Source organism: Ursus americanus, chromosome 29 (genome assembly GCF_024610735.1).
Source record: "Ursus americanus isolate L20-20 chromosome 29, mUrsAme1.1.p, whole genome shotgun sequence".
Lineage (NCBI taxonomy): Eukaryota > Metazoa > Chordata > Mammalia > Carnivora > Ursidae > Ursus > Ursus americanus.
Window position 1 is genome coordinate 17,617,268 of NC_142155.1, and position 16,246 is coordinate 17,633,513.

Here is a 16,246-nt window from a genome sequence, read left to right on the forward strand (position 1 = left end):
ATCTGGTATTTCTTAGAGGAAATGTAGGAAAACTGTAGCTAAATAGGGGAATTTAGCATAATACTTTGTAATTACATTGACTTGTACCTAAATACGTATATCTAAACATCGCTCTTTTCCTTTATCCATACATTACATACTAATCATACATATAATGTCCAGTAGTAGCTGGCTAGTAAATTATAGTTTATTTGTATTGAATTGGGACTAGCCACTATAAAAATAAAATTTCTTTCATTAAATAAGATTAAGAAAATCTTTTAGAAGTCTGTGGGTCTAGGAGTTGGTGATTTTAGTACTGTTTAGGATTATTGGGTAGAGTCTTCTACTAGCATGTATGGTTGTGTCTAAAATTTGCATATATCTTGAGAAACAAGGAAGTGTCAGGTTGGTGTTCAGTGAGGCAGAAATAGAATGGAGCTTTCTAAACAAAGACATCGTAATCGGAATGTGAAGCTGAGTCTACACAACATGTTCACTGGATAATATGCCAGTTATGGACTCAACCAACCAGTGATATAAAAAAAAAAAATTCAAGTGATTGACTCTGTAATCACATGCTTGCTCCTCTTAATTGTGCAATTCAGTTGAAGTCATCCAAATGGAATGGCTGTTAACAAAGTTACAAAGTGAAGATTCAGGTCCATAACTCCTCATCTTCTAGTGTGCTGAGATGCCAAGACAGCCAGAGAACTGATTGACCCTCAAGGCTTCAGAGTAACCACAAAGACTGTACTGAAGAGAACGGGATACAGCAGTTGACAAGTACATCTGTAACATAAGAAATAAACTGGATTTTGAAGAAAGATTAGAAATTTACCAGAGGGACAGCAGATGGAAGAGGATAAGCAATGACGTCATGGCATAGAATAACATCATGGCTCATGTGGGAAATTGTATGGAGATTGGGTACAATGAAAACATAATGTTTGAGGTGAAAGGATATTTAGCTTTTCAGCAGATCATCAAACGTTGTGATTTCTAATGCAGAGATTCACTCACAAACTAAAATAAAAGCCAAGAAATTCTTTTGAGAATTAGCAATATATGCTGAAGAAAGCTTCACATTTTATTCATTCTTTATTGTTAATGGTAGATTTCTACAACTGTCAAGATGTTGAGGAAGTTGGAACTACTCATGTATGATGGCAGAGTATAAAGCAAAATGAACTTCAATCCCTAAAAGCCTTTTCCCTCTGGAATTCTAAAATGCATGTACACTATCATGTTTAAGACAAGTTTATATAAGAAAGCAGGAAGCAAATGAAAACTTAGGGGCAAACTGAATATATGGGAATTAGGTCAGAAAAGCAATAATTGATAAAGTCAGAGGACACTCTGCCACACAGGGCAGTTAAAGGGATTTAACACGTTAAAAAATAAGATTCATGAGAAAATCTCAAGGGATTATTTGTTTATTAAGTAAAGACGTGGTGAATTAGCAATACAGATTTAAATCCCATGTATTTTCCAACCTGCTTCTGTAGGACCCACAGCTCTCCCTAATTAGAATCCATCATCATGGTTAGAGGATATTTAATTACTGTTTTAAAAAGCTACCAAGAAAGATATTTTATGTGCAAGTTCTTTATGCCTTTTTCTTAGAGGTAGGCTTCAATCCTTGACAACATTTTTATCTTAATTAACTTCTGTAGAACAGAATGGACTCAAAATATAGACAATCTTACTTATTTTAAAAATGGCCAGCCACCTAACTTTCTAAATGAAGCTAAAAGAAGCTATGGAAGCTTCTTCCTCAACAAATTGATCTTGACTTCATCAATATACTGAATAAAAAGAAGGTATATATTGAGATAAATTGTTTTACAATTTAACATCTGTGAACTCTGTTCTACCTAACACAGATTCATTTAAGAATAGTTTAAGACTTTTCAAAAGATATACTAAATTTTTAAAATTGAAAGCTGGTTTCATAGACAGGTACTGGTAGTAAGCCAAAGTATTTGAACTCAATAAATAGAGAACAAAGACTTTTAATATTTCTTCAGGTGATTTATTCTAATGCCACCATAAGAGACAGTAAATTCCTGTTTTATAGTAGTTCATGTAGAATTCTGTCCTGGTCCCTCCTGCTTTTCATCTTATAATAGTTGGCTTAATTCTAATTTCTAGTAATATTTGAACCCTAATTCTGACTTCAAAGACAATGTTACAAAGATAAAAAGGAAAGTCCAGGACAAAGCCCTGTAGCAAATACCATAAAAAGTCACATAGGAGCTTACTAGACACCTCAATAAAGCTCCCATCATTTGGGGGGCAGAAATTTCCAGTCCTGTGTGATGGACTGGGATAAACTCAACCATGCCCTGAGAATCTCTTCCCATCTCCCAAATGGATAAAATAGCAAAGAAGCCTTCTCCTGCTTGCATTGTACTAGCAATGACACTCATTTCTGCCCATAGGGTGCAGTAGCAGAGACTGTTCTGAAAGAAAATTCTAGCTGCTCTAGTATATAAGCCTCAGAGGAAATGATGTAAACACAATCCCAGCTTGGCATAGTCTCTGTGGAGAATTTGTGGAACAAGAGAAAGCAAAGATTTAGATTGTTTGCACAGAAATCACCAATGAGCAGGGCACCTGGGTGGCTCAGTCACTTAAGCTGTCTTTTTTTATTATTATAATATTTTTTTATTATATTATGTTAGTCACCACACAGTACATCCCTAGTTTTTGATGTAAAGTTCCATGATTCATTTCTTGCGTATAACACCCAGTGCACCATGCAATACGTGCCCTCCTTAATACCCATCAACAGCCTATCCCATTCCCCCATCCCCCTCTCCTCTGAAGCCCTCAGTTAGTTTCCCAACGTCCATAGTCTCTCATGGTTCATTCCTTCTTCTGTTTACTCCCACTTTCTTCTTCCCTTTCTTCCCCTACCGATCTTCCTACTTCTTATGTTCCATAGATGAGAGAAACCATATGATAATTTTCTTTCTCTGCTTGACTTACTTCACTTAGCATTATCTCCTCCAGTCCCGTCCATGTTGCTGCAAATGTTGGGTAATCATTCTTTCTGATGGCTGAGTACTATTCCATTGTATATACAGACCACATATTCTTAATCCAGTCATCTGTTGAAGGGCATCTCAGCTCCTTCCACAATTTAACTATTGTGGACAATGCTGCTATGAACTTTGGGGTGCATATGGCCCTTCTCTTCACTACGTCTGTACCTTTGGGGTAAATACCCAGTAGTGCAATTGCTGGATGATAGTGTAGCTCTATTTTTAACTTTTTAAGGGACCTCCACACTGTTTTCCAAAGTGGCTGTACCAACTTGCATTCCCACCAGCAGTGTAAGAGGGATCCCCTTTCTCCACATCCTCTCCAAAATTTGTTGTTTCCTGCCTTGGCAATTTTTGCCATTCTAACTGGCATAAGGTGGTATCTCAGTGTGGTTTGGATTTGAATTTCCCTGATGGCTAATGATGTTGAACATTTTTTCATGTGTCTGTTAGCCATTTGTATGTCTTCATTGGAAAAGTGTCTGTTCATATCTTCTGCCCATTTTTTGATTTGATTATTTGTTTCTTGTGTATTGAGTTTGAGAAGTTCTTTGTAGATCTTGGATACCAGTCTTTTATCTGTAGTGTCATTTGCAAATATCTTCTCCCATTCCGTGGGCTGCCTCTTAGTTTTTTTTGACTGTTTCCTTGGCTGTGCAGAAGCTTTTTATCTTGATTAAGTCCCACAAGTTAATTTCGGCTCAGGTCATGATCTCAGGGTCCTGGGGTCAAGCCCTGTGTTGGGCTCTGTGCTCTCGGGGGAGTCTGCTTGAGGATACTGTCTCACCCTCTCCCTCTATCCCTGCCCCCAAAATAAATAAATAAATCTTTAGTTTTTTTTTTAATTACCAATGAGCAAGGCTGATCCTTGGACACACATGTGCAAGCAGGCCTGAGGATTCCTCAAAATATTTGGAGATGGAGATTCTATAAAGGACTGTAATTCCTGCAGTTATGTCTCAGCCACTGAGACTTAATAACTAGTATCTGAGGTCAGGTTCTTTGGAAATAGACAGTAGAGATTTGCATGCAGGAAGCTTATTAGGGAGTGCTCTTGGGAATAGCTTCCGTAAGTCAGTGAGAGAAGCAGCAATGAGAAGAGGTAGAAGTTGAACTGCAGAGCAGCTGCAGCAGAGGCTTCAGCTGACCCTAAGGGAAGCTCTGGAGTAGGGATGTTCATAGTGTCCCAAATTGGGTCAAGGGGACCTGGGCCATTTTCCCATCGCCAGGAGACTCAAGGCAGCATACCACAGCATCCACTACAGCTGGTGAGGCTCATGGCTACATCATCACTTAAAGTCTAAGACTCTTCGGTTTAACTTACACATAAGCAAACCAGTGTTGTTTTTAGATGAACTAGACACATATCACAACACCCCTTTAACTCCCACCATACTAACTAGAGGGCTAAGTTCCCCATGTTAATGACCTGGTTCTATTCAGTCTTGTCAGGAGTCATCTAAAGAAGCAGTGACTCTTAGGAAGAGCAGCTCAATACTAATCACATCAAAACCCCAAATGCCAATTTTGTAGATGTGTATCAGCATGGACATAGATAGCCACAAATAATGCTATTCTGTGATTTATCATTAAACCGTAGACCACTGTCCAAGTAGGGTATACCTAGATTTAGAGCAAAAGGGTAGATCTTTATATGTTCATTATGATTCAAAATGAAAGCACAGGACACCTAAAGGGCACCTGGAAACAGGGAAGTAAGGAAGCAAAGCATTCTCTGTATAACTACAAAGAAATCTTTTACCTGTCTGCTCCTTTCTTTGAAACATAAAGATAATCACACTGATTTTCTTTTTGCTATACAGGCTCCTATAGGTGTCATCTATGTGAAAGTTCTTTAGAAAGCATCAAGTGTCCCTCAAATAAATAGTATTATTGTTATAGTTTATCATCCATATAAGTCTACTTCTATTGCTGCCCTAGGACCAGAAAAATCGCTCACTACTTTTTTATTTTATTTTATACTATCTCACTAAAAACACCTCATAAAAACTTTAGTGAACTTTTTTCTGCAGGTATTTCTCCTTCCAATTAAGTAAACTTACTTCCTCATGGTTTTGTTCTCTAAGCATTCAGTTATTTTAGGCACTATTTTCTGGATGTCCTCCAAAGTTTTCCACAGCCCTGTCAGTTGAATTTTATGTGCTGACTCCTTTTTTTTTAATGGACAGAAAGATCAAAGGCATCACATATATTTCTTCTCCCTGTGGAATTTTCCTCTAGATTACTAGCAGCCTGTTTTCTAATCTATAAGCAGGTCTCAAATATCACGTGTATCAGTTTACATTTATTAAATTTCCATCATGGATATTCTTCAAAGAATATATTTGAGGGAGATACAGTATACTTAGTGAAAGTAAAAATCTCCATTATTTCACTTTTCTTCCAACATTTCTCTTTTACATTCATGGTTTAGACACTGTCCATTTGTCTGTTTCTTGGAAAGATGCCAGACAAAGGCTGTTCAGAGAGCTATATGATCACACAGCATATATTCCAATGTGTCTTTAAAATCTGTTAAAGAAGTTTTGGGGACAACAAATATACATTTTGTGTGAAGTTGGAGATGTTCCCAGTGGCTTATTCTAAAAGTTACTGCCTTTCCAATAGGCAGTGGGGTGATTAATCCACCACCCTTTGGTGAAAACGCTTTTGAAATTCTTTGCTTGTTAAATTCGTCTCCTTTTGTAGTTTCATAGATGGGAAAATGATAAGCTTGGACCAGGAGCAGGCTTTGTTTGGTATATGGTATAAGACGCAGATGAGTAGGATCAGGAAGTGAGCACAAAAAAGGCTGTACTACAAAAAGCAGATTTGTTACCATGTCAGCAGAAGAGAAGTCTATCCAGATAATTGTGACATATCTGGTAACTTTTGGGTGGATCCAACAAACAAGACTATATTTACAAAGATGTACTAGACACTTCACCTGCATAATAATCTCAATCTAGTTCATTTATCTATGCTCATTAATAGCTGTATAATTATAGTACTTAACTCTGCACCTACACAACAGGCACTATGATAAATACTTTTACACAATCTCATTAAATTTCACAATATCTTTAAGGGGTAGTTACTTTCATAATACTCATTTAAGAGATGAGTAAACTGGGGCTTAAAGCAATTAACTAATTTATTTAAGGTCCTGTAACTGAAGCAGGGTTTCCACCTAGACAGTTTTATTCTAGATCTCTTCCATTTAACCACCATACTATACAGCTCATTGTCGTTCAGATTTTCCTACCTAAATTAATACTCCTAAAAGGAGATAATATCAAATCAAAACACCTACAAGGAATCCCTCCCTCATCATCTATCTTTCAAGCACAGATTATGTGGTTTATAATCAAGGTCTTCTTCCCTATACATCTTTATCCTCCTCTGTAACCCAACATGGACTGTCCCATTCCACTAAATCCATGGTCCCAAACACAGTTCTACCTTTTCCCACTACCACATTTATTTTAGCTAATGCTACAGTTTCTCCCCTGAAATGCTCTCTCTATTCATTTCTCCTAACCATATACTACCCTTCCTGTAAGCCTGCCTCCTCTAGAAGCTAGCCTAGACTGATCCTCTTCCTTACTCTCAACTCCTAGCATGCTCTTGTGATACTCTTTGATACTCTTGCGATACTCTGTACTGGCCTTTCAAATGGATGGTTACCTCATCTCCAAAACCAAACAAACATGTAAAGCTTGAGTATGGGACAAGTAGAAGAAAAAAAAACTAGATAGACTTCATCATGGAAATCTTACTAGTGGAGATCAGTTAAGTAGATGAAGGGCATGGAAACTTAGCTTCTTAGATTATTTAGGCAGCAGATTTGGCATAAGCAAATACACAAATGATAAATGTTCATATAAGAAATTAGAAAATCAATTTAAGCCTAATGAGAACTCCAGAAGTTGTGTTGGAAAATAAAAAGGAGTGGCATTACTAGAGGGCCTTCAAGATTAGATGGAAAAGTTACTGATTCTCATTTTTTTCTTTAAAAAATGTTTAAACGATGATATTAATAATAAAATAACTACCACTAAATAAGCTCTTACTACTTTGCACCCAACTTTAAACTCTTTCCCTGGATTTAATTACTGATTCCTAATATCCACCCAGTGAGGTACTATTATACTCATTCCAAAGAGGACACTAAGATACACAGAACCTGAGGGCATTGTGAAACCAGAGTTTTTGCTCAGGAAGTCTGATTCCAGAGTCTAACTCTAATCATTACCCACTATACCATGTATTATATTATAGACAGTAATTATAGGGAAAATGTTTCATACTTTGCACATTTCATGAAACCCTTAACACATATCAAAAACTCCCTAACTTTTTTTTTTAAACAGGAAGTTTATTTAAACAACAAGATGCTTGACTTCAAGGAAAAGCTATCTAGGATTCATTTCTTTTAGAGTAATTGATCCCTGTTTAAAGACAGATTGCCCTCGGTGTAACAGATATGTACAAAAAGTTATAAAATTGTCCTTAGTTTTACAATGACAAATGAAAAGCATTAAAATTCTTCAATTGAGCGAGGTATGCAAGAATTTTTATGTTGTTCTTTTTTGTTAAATGGTGAGAGCAAAATAACCTACTGGAATATAAAGATAAGAGCTGAATGAGCATGCCACTAATGGAGAAAGGAGGTATTTTCAGAGAACCAGTATTTTTCCCCATCCATATCTTTGATGTCAATCCAAACATACCATTAGCCATTTAGTAAAAAAAAAAAAAAAAAAAAAAAAATGCAATTTGCTTGTGCACAGACACAGTTACTTTATATACAATGAAGGAGTGAGGAAGGGGAAAACAAAAGAATAGAGAAAACTGTACTGTAGTAGTCAGGATGTGGTGGACCCAAATTGCAGTTTTCTCATTGAGAATGTCTTCTTGGTCTGGAGAAAGAGCGTTCTGCAGGAAAGTAGCAGGTTCCCTTTTTGGTAGACACCTCCTGTCTGTTGCTGGAACACATCAACTACATCTTCATCCTCCATTTCCAGCTGTGCCGGTGTGTCTGTTTCATGGATTGGCTGCCCGTCAAATCAGAATCTGATCTCCCTCATTGACAAACCCTGTCGTTCACAATAAGCTTTCATTTTTATACTAAGTGGCAAATGCCTTTTAATCTTAAATCTCACCACAGAACCATCCTGCCCCTCCACCTCCAAATTAATGTGATCATTGTTCTCAGTCTTGACTCCTTCCTTGGGCTTTTCAAGGCCATGGCGAACGCCTCAGCAAGCACCTCCTCAGCTGCCACTTCACAAATAGACGCACCAGGTCTAGCACAACACACACCGAAAACTCCCAGACGTTTTAATTCTAGATTATGCTTTAGCAAATTAGTGAACATAACAGTGTTGAAAAGTCAGCTGATGATTATTTTTAAAAAATATACAAAGTCAAAAACTATTTTCTATTTTCAATTTTGCCTTATGCAACTGCCATTTTCTCTCAAGGAATTTCACAAAATAAAATTTAGTGAAAATTATGTTTTAATTCTGATGCTATATTGAAAGAAAAATAGAATCAGTATACCATCTGTCAATTCTAGATATAACAAAAGGGGTAGATAGAATTATTTTTACTTAGCCTACATGGTATATAAGTATAGTAAAGTGAAAGATGTTTTAAAGACGTTTATGAATTATATGCTGCTGTACTTACTGCAAGTCAAATTTTTAATGTATTTGCTATTATGAAGAAGCCATGGCATTCTGTTACTTGAAATTCATTAGGCTGTAATTATTAGGTATTCTGCAAAAAGCTTTTAGAAGAGATAGTTTTATCCTTGAAAATTTCTTAGGTCAATTATATTCTATCATAGACACATTTCTTTTTTTAGGTCCTGAAAAGCAGGAAAGTTCAACACAATTTCCTTCTATCTAATAAGAGGAGGGATGTTATGTTAAAATGAGTATTTCTAATTAAGAGATTTACATAGACAAACATATGATTTTTCAAATTTTTCTCAAGCAAAGATACTATAGTCTCTTAGATATGCACTGTCTCTAGAATCACCAGTTTTGTTGAAAGGGATTTAAGACATTCAATTCATAGAATAGAATAAAGAAATATGAACTACATTTTATTATTTGAGAGAATAGTTGCTTTAAAATATTACATGGGAGTTGTTCAAAAATATGTTGTCTCAGTGCTTATTAAGAGTTTCCATTGCTGGATTTATTGCTAGACTCAGGAATCAGAAGAGCTGTATTTTGATTGTATGGGATAATCCTAGTTGATCCATTGAAAGATGTCAATTTTATTTCTAAAATTTTACCTCAATGATCCAAAATACTTAAACATCCTTACACAAAGTATATTTTAATGCTTTCAAAAACATTTAAATGTGAGACCTAAAAGTTGCATTAAAGATAATATAGTTCAACCTCTCATTTTTCTGCTGAGGAAACTCCATGCCAGAGAGGAAAATGTACTCTCTTGGAGCCATATGACTCAAGGAAATCTAGCAAAGTTAAAAGTAGAGTCCACATTTGGCACTCTTCCTCCTGCTCCCATTTCTATGTCTACTTTCATAGGGGATGTACTACAACCTTATCTTTCTTCTTTATGTGACCTGTGTTTTACTTCCCATTACATATAAAGCAAGCGTTACCAGTTGTTTGTTCATTATGCCAGGCCCACAAACCCTTCACTCCTTCCTTTGTGAAAGGATCAAGGAGTCCAAATCAAATCAAGCCTGACTTGAAGCACTGCTTTTTACAAAAACAATCATGCTCATTTCTCTGGTCATCATAAGTGAAAGTTTGTGATCTTGACTAACAAAGACCTATAGATCTTAGAGAATCTATGGGCAAGTCTCATGGATTCTCATTCACAACCACCTTGAATCTTGATAATTTAACTAAAAATTACAAAAAATGGGAACTTACCATCCCAGAAAGCATCTCCTTCCAGGTTTGCGGTCTCTGTAGATGTTTGAGATTTATTCATATGAAGTAAATATATTTTCTCATGTAGTCTCAGGTGCATTAGTCCCCTATGTGCTTTATAAGGAAAAAAAAGGAAAAGCATAAATCCATAAATCTATTCCCTTTTCTACTTAACAGTCTTCAGCTATTTCCTTAACCAGGAAATCTAAGTTTCTATGTGAGCAGGCTGTTTTTTAATCACTGTTATTCCCCAGAACTTAATTTAGAACTAGCGTTTAATATATATTCAATAGATATTTTTCAGATGAATAAACCAAGTTTATTTAACTTCCCTAATTCTTTTTTGCTATAAAGTAAATGTCCCCTGCCCCTAACCCATTCCTCATTTGATGTGATTTGGGAGAACCTCACCATCCTAATTATTCTCTACACTCTTCATTATATCAGCCACCATATAAGCTCTCACACAGTGGAAGTCAGTATTCCCTGTCTAAGTGATCCATATGCACTCAAAGAAGAAGGAATTTGCTTTTCTCAGTTTTCAGACCATTCATATTATACTTGTAGTCAACTAAATCCTTAGGTCTTTTCACATAAAGTGCCTGAAATTATTTAAGTTGCTTAGTCACGCTGCCAGAGTTTACCACTCTTGTAATAAATAAACATCCTCAGGAGATTTAACACATTAAGTGAGGTTCTCAATCATTCACAGCTTGTGGTCAATTTCTTCCATCAGTTATAATTTTCTCCTAACCCCTAGCTGAGAGCAGCATGCTAAATGAATGGGAGTTTTCAGAGATGGGGTAGATGATTTTGTAACTTGTGGCACTGTCCAGAAAGTCAGATGTGAGTGCAGCTCCAAATCAAGGGACCGGGGTAGATAGCAGTATGAGGAAGTGGGCAAGGAAGAGGGCCGGGGTGGGAGTCAGCACAGAAAGGCATTTAGAATAATACTGGAAAAAAATTTTTCTCTATTCAAGTATTTTCAATATATATGATTCAGTAAATTTTAATTAGGAGTCTACTATGTATCACACAGTCTGATAGCCTCTGATTATACAGGAGACGGGGAAAGTGTGGTTTTACCATTATAAAGTTTTAGTCTACTAAGGTAGAAAGGTAAGAAGTAAGTAAACAAATATATATTAGTAATTGTGATGTGTCCCAGTTGAACCAGAGTGCAGAGAGAGAGTATAATGAGAAGAGTGAGCATTAAAGAGGGCAAGTGTTGTGATGAGCACTGGGTGTTATACACAACTGATGAATCATTGAACACTACATCTATAACTAATGATGTACTATATGTTGGCTGTCCGAATTTAAATTTTAAAAAAAGTTAGGAAAGAACTTGCCAAAGAGGGGTTGATCCAGAGATACATGAACAAAAAGGAGCCTGTCAGTTGAAGAATGAGGGGATGTATATGGACATAAATATACACGATGTGGATACGGATATAGATACAAATATATCTCAAGTATAGGAAGAAGTCAGGATGGATACTGGCTTCTATAACGTTTTAAAAGGTGCTACCAAATCTGAGAAGCACTATAACTTTTTTTTCATTTTTTGCTTTTTTTTATAATAATTTTTATTATGTTATGTTAGTCACCACACAGTACATCCTTAGTTTTTGATGTAGTGTTCCATGACTCATTATTTGCATATAACACCCAGTGCACCATGCAATACGTGCCCTCCTTAATACCCATCACCGGCCTATCCCAATCCCCCATCCCCCTCCCCTCTGAAACCCTCAGTTTGTTTCCCAGAGTCCATAGTCTCTCATGGTTCATTCCCCCTTCTGTTTACCTCCCCCCTTCATGCTTCCGTTCCTTCTCCTACCGATCTTCCTGCTATTTCTTATGTCCCGTAAATGAGTGAAACCATATGATTATTGTCTTTCTCTGATTGACTTATTTCACTTAGCATAATCTCCTCCAGTCCCGTCCATGTTGCTGCAAATGTTGGGTAATCGTTCTTTCTGATGGCTGAGTACTATTCCATTGTATATATGGACCACATCTTCTTAATCCAGTCATCTGTTGAAGGGCATCATGGCTCCTTCCACAATTTAGCTATTGTGGACAATGCTGCTATGAACATTGGGGTGCATATGGCCCTTCTCTTCACTACGTCTGTACCTTTGGGGTAAATACCCAGTAGTGCAATTGCTGGATCATAGGGTAGCTCTATTTTTAACTTTTTAAGGGACCTCCACACTGTTTTCCAAAGTGGCTGTACCAACTTGCATTCCCACCAACAGTATAAGAGGGATCCCCTTTCTCCACATCCTCTCCAACATTTGTTGTTTCTTGTCAACTTTCTTTCCCCTAATAAGATGTCAGAAGATCACCACCTGTACATGTTCAGGAAAATAGCCTCCTCAAAGATCCATCTGCCTGGGCTCAAACTGTCTATTTGAAGTGTGCACTGTTCTGTAAAGAAGTTGAGTTTCCACGCAGCTTGGTACAGAGGATCAGGCTGCCACAAACTGCTGCATGTGAATCCCACTTTCTAGCCTATGTCTATTTTATCATCTCATTTCAATGTCTTTAGATAAACTGGGTTGTCCTTCTTGTGCCTCTTAAGCATGCAGTATAGCAGCACCCACGTAAGTACTTCGGTCAGTCAGATGGTGATCTGATCTCTCAGCCAACTGCCTCCTGAAAGTTTGTCTGAACATTCTCCTAGGATATATTTGACAGGTCACAAGTTGGGCTAGTACAAGCTACATACAGGTATGTCTCTTCCGCAACTCCATGAAACACACACATCTCTGTATGCCTCTGAGGCTCCAGAGACTATTTATCTGGGCTTCCATACCTTTAACTTCTAATGGATTTCAAAGTGATATTGAAATTCAACCCAATGTGCATAAATTGATTTTCTATGATGTGGTCAATACTCTACTGGGTACTATGGAGTATAGAAATGTTGATCACAAAAATACCATTAAAAATAATTCACTTTAGTTAGTGATAGACTTGCTAAAGTGTCAGAGGTGAAATGCACCAATTTCTATATCTTGTTTTACAGTGTCTCACAAAAAAATAAGGAAATATGTTGGGTGGATGGATGGATGGATGCATGAATGCATGGAGACATGGGTAGGAGGATATATATGTGATAAAGCAAATATAGCAAGATATTAATTGTAGGATCTATCTGGGTATATGATGGTTCACACTGTGAAATTCCTATAACTTTTTTTATGTTTATAACTTTTGGTAATGAAATATTGGAGGAAAACAATCACTGTGTACTTGAATCTTACCATGCAAGTAGGAATAAACGCCCACACATGAAATAATTGCTATACTGTGAGGTGCTGATTGTAAGAGCAATGGAGAGTCAGAGAGAAATCAACATGGATTGGCATAAAAGGAAAGAGGACCACTTAAGACTCGAAGGTGTAGGATTTTGAAAGATGAAGTGGAAGATGGAGAGCATTTCAAATGGAGGAAAAACAGCATGAGCAAACACATGGAGGGTGGAGCAGAGGGCAGGTGTTTAAGAAAACAAGACAACTGAATCTGGTGGGGAATCCAACTGAATTTTGGATACATATAGCAAAGCTAGAAAATGGCAGGTCATCATGGGTAGAAAAGTAGTCAGTAATATTTGGGCACAATAAAAGGAAACAAAGATCAGATGTACGAACAGAATTTTCAGACAACCTTATAAAAATTTACAAAGAAAGTTATAAGATGAACGTAGGCACTCAAACTAATGTTACAGTTCCTACAGGCATTCATTACTCTGATGACACAAAATAATTGGATAAAAAACTTTGGGGACACCTTTGTCAGCATGATTTTGTTGTACTAGGGAAGTCAGGTCTTGTGTCTGTACAGGGCCTTTCAAATCCTCCTTTTCCCAAGACAAAGGATTCTACCACATTAACTTTTCCTGGATGAGCTCGGAATCAGCAGAATCAACGTTGGCGGCAAGGCACTGTCAGTTCCCTCCAGTGCATGCTAACCCCCTTGCCCAAGCAGAAAGCAATGCAAGACCAAATGGAAACAATGAAATATATTGGAAAGGTATGAGGTAGCTCAAGAATTAAAATAAAAACTCAAGGACCAATCTCAGAAATCACAGAAACCAGAATATGTACCAGGGATTCAGGTCACCTTCTTCAGGGTGCAATGTGGTTAAATTCCAACAGTTCTCATAACCATCTAAAATTCAAAATCAAGAGAGAATACTTCTGAGGGGACCAGTTTATGTTGTAGCCCACCCTGTGACCAGAGAACGGTGGTCACCTCAAAGAGAGTCTCACCAAAATTGTATTTAATGAGGACATGTCATTTCTCCAACCAAGTGACTTAACCTTTAGAAAACACAAATGAAAGGGAATAATGGTAGCGTCCATCTCATAGGATTGTGCAAGAACCAACTGAGTTAAAAATAACAAAAGAGGACTCATATAGTGCTTCCTTTGTGACAAATACTGTACTAAAGATTTCACAAATATTAAGTAATCTAATCCTTATAATTTCTCATTGAGATTTATGTAATTAAACTTAGCATCTCATATTTCGAAATTTAACTCAAAGTTGACAAGAAACACTCATTCTTTCAGGCATTTTTTTCTGTCTAGGTTCTGAATGCTCATCAAGTATATATCTTTTGGAATGCATCCACTTGAAAACCTGAGCCTTGTCTTCTCAGTTCTCATTTTTGTAAAGATTCTCTCTCATTTACTGTTTTCCTCAGTGCATGTTGATATGATCAGTTTTTGTGTTTTTTTTGTGTGTGCTTTTTTAATATTGGTGTTCCCATGTGTTCTCTCCTTGGCTAAAGACCATCCTTACTAACAATTTCAGATTCCCTAGTGAAAGGATTGAATTACTACCCCTTCCCCAAAAAGATTTCATTACTACAATTTTATCAGGTTTTTTTTGTAACTAATGACTTTAAAACTAGAGATGGGAATTGAAAAAACATCTGTACCTGGGGAAATAGGTGCCTAAAATGTAATGCTTGGCTAATTTCAAATATGGAATAATGAGAAGGAAAACAGCCGTTAGGTGAGATGCCCTCAGTGCTGGGGTCAAGGCATCTGGTCAGGTGCCCCATGTTATCATTGACACCCAGCATGGCTTACTGAAAAAAAGGGGGGGTTGAATTTGGAATTTGCAGTGACTGGCAAACTAAGCCTGACCCCAACCCTACAACCTTCAAAGAGAATAGAAAATGTAAAGAGCCACTGAAATCATGACCTCCTGACAGACTGTACCTCATTTCTAGGTGAGAATCTAGAGGATTCCCCAGAACAATTACAGAGACAATTTTTCAGGCAAAGAAAAACTGTGATGATAAAAAAAAAAAAACATAACCATAATCAAATGCAAATATCAATATATGACATGCTGACTTTCTCTTATAGATGAAGTTTGTAAGGAGAAAAGGCAGGGCTTACAATTCACTTGTTTCTTGTTTTAAGGAAGCTTAAGCAGTTTTTTAAATATAATACTTGCCCAAGAGGGGACTCTTTTTTCCTCAGTAAAAGGAAAGGAAATAAAATCTGCTGTTTTTCTGTTTGCAAAAAAGAGAGAGAGATTTTAATATTTGAGCCCCCTTTCAACTCAGATTCATACTTCACAATTAAATTTAGATATAGAGGAGGGTAGGCATCAACCACCATGTGTCCTCTTACTTTGTCTCAAGATGCTCGTGGAGATGGCTATTTTCTCTCTCTGGCGAATCCAAATGGATAGATGGATGTAGATGATAGATGATAGATAGATAGATAAGCATTCTTAAAAGTTCTGAAATATCAAACCACATTTAAAATTTTTCTTCCCCTTAGATTCCTTTTGTACTTCAACTCTGAAATCTAGGCCTTCAAACTGTCATTGTTTGCTCCTAGGCAGGAATTAAAAATTCAGGGTCTGAACTCCAACTTCAGGGAGCTAACACTCTCAACTATATTTAAAATCTCTAAAATACATTGCATATATATGTATAATATCATATATATATATATATATAATATTTAACTGTTGCTAATAACTTCTTTTGCCCAAACATAAAAATTAGTTACTCTGAGTGAAAAACATAAATTTAAAAATAAATATATGTCGACAATCATAAAATATTTGCCTTCACCACTTTAAAATTTTTTCTGTAAAAGATTTTGTATTGTTAAAAAGTAAATATGAGGTGGAATTTTTATTATCAGATGAAGGCTGGATTACTATAACCTGGCTCTTGGCATTTTTTAGCCCATTTTAAAACTATTTTCAAGTATCTGTGGACAACGAATGCTCACATAGTCAAAGAGATGA

The 16,246-nt window shown here is 36.6% G+C and overlaps 1 protein-coding gene and 1 pseudogene across 1 annotated transcript in view; one reads left to right on the forward strand and one right to left on the reverse strand.

The window, feature by feature from the left end:
• EYS (EGF-like photoreceptor maintenance factor) overlaps window positions 1–16,246 on the forward strand; it is a 1,472,906-nt gene that overhangs the window by 1,192,554 nt on the left and 264,106 nt on the right.
• Window positions 7,898–10,052, reverse strand: LOC123796973 (small ubiquitin-related modifier 2 pseudogene; annotated as a pseudogene).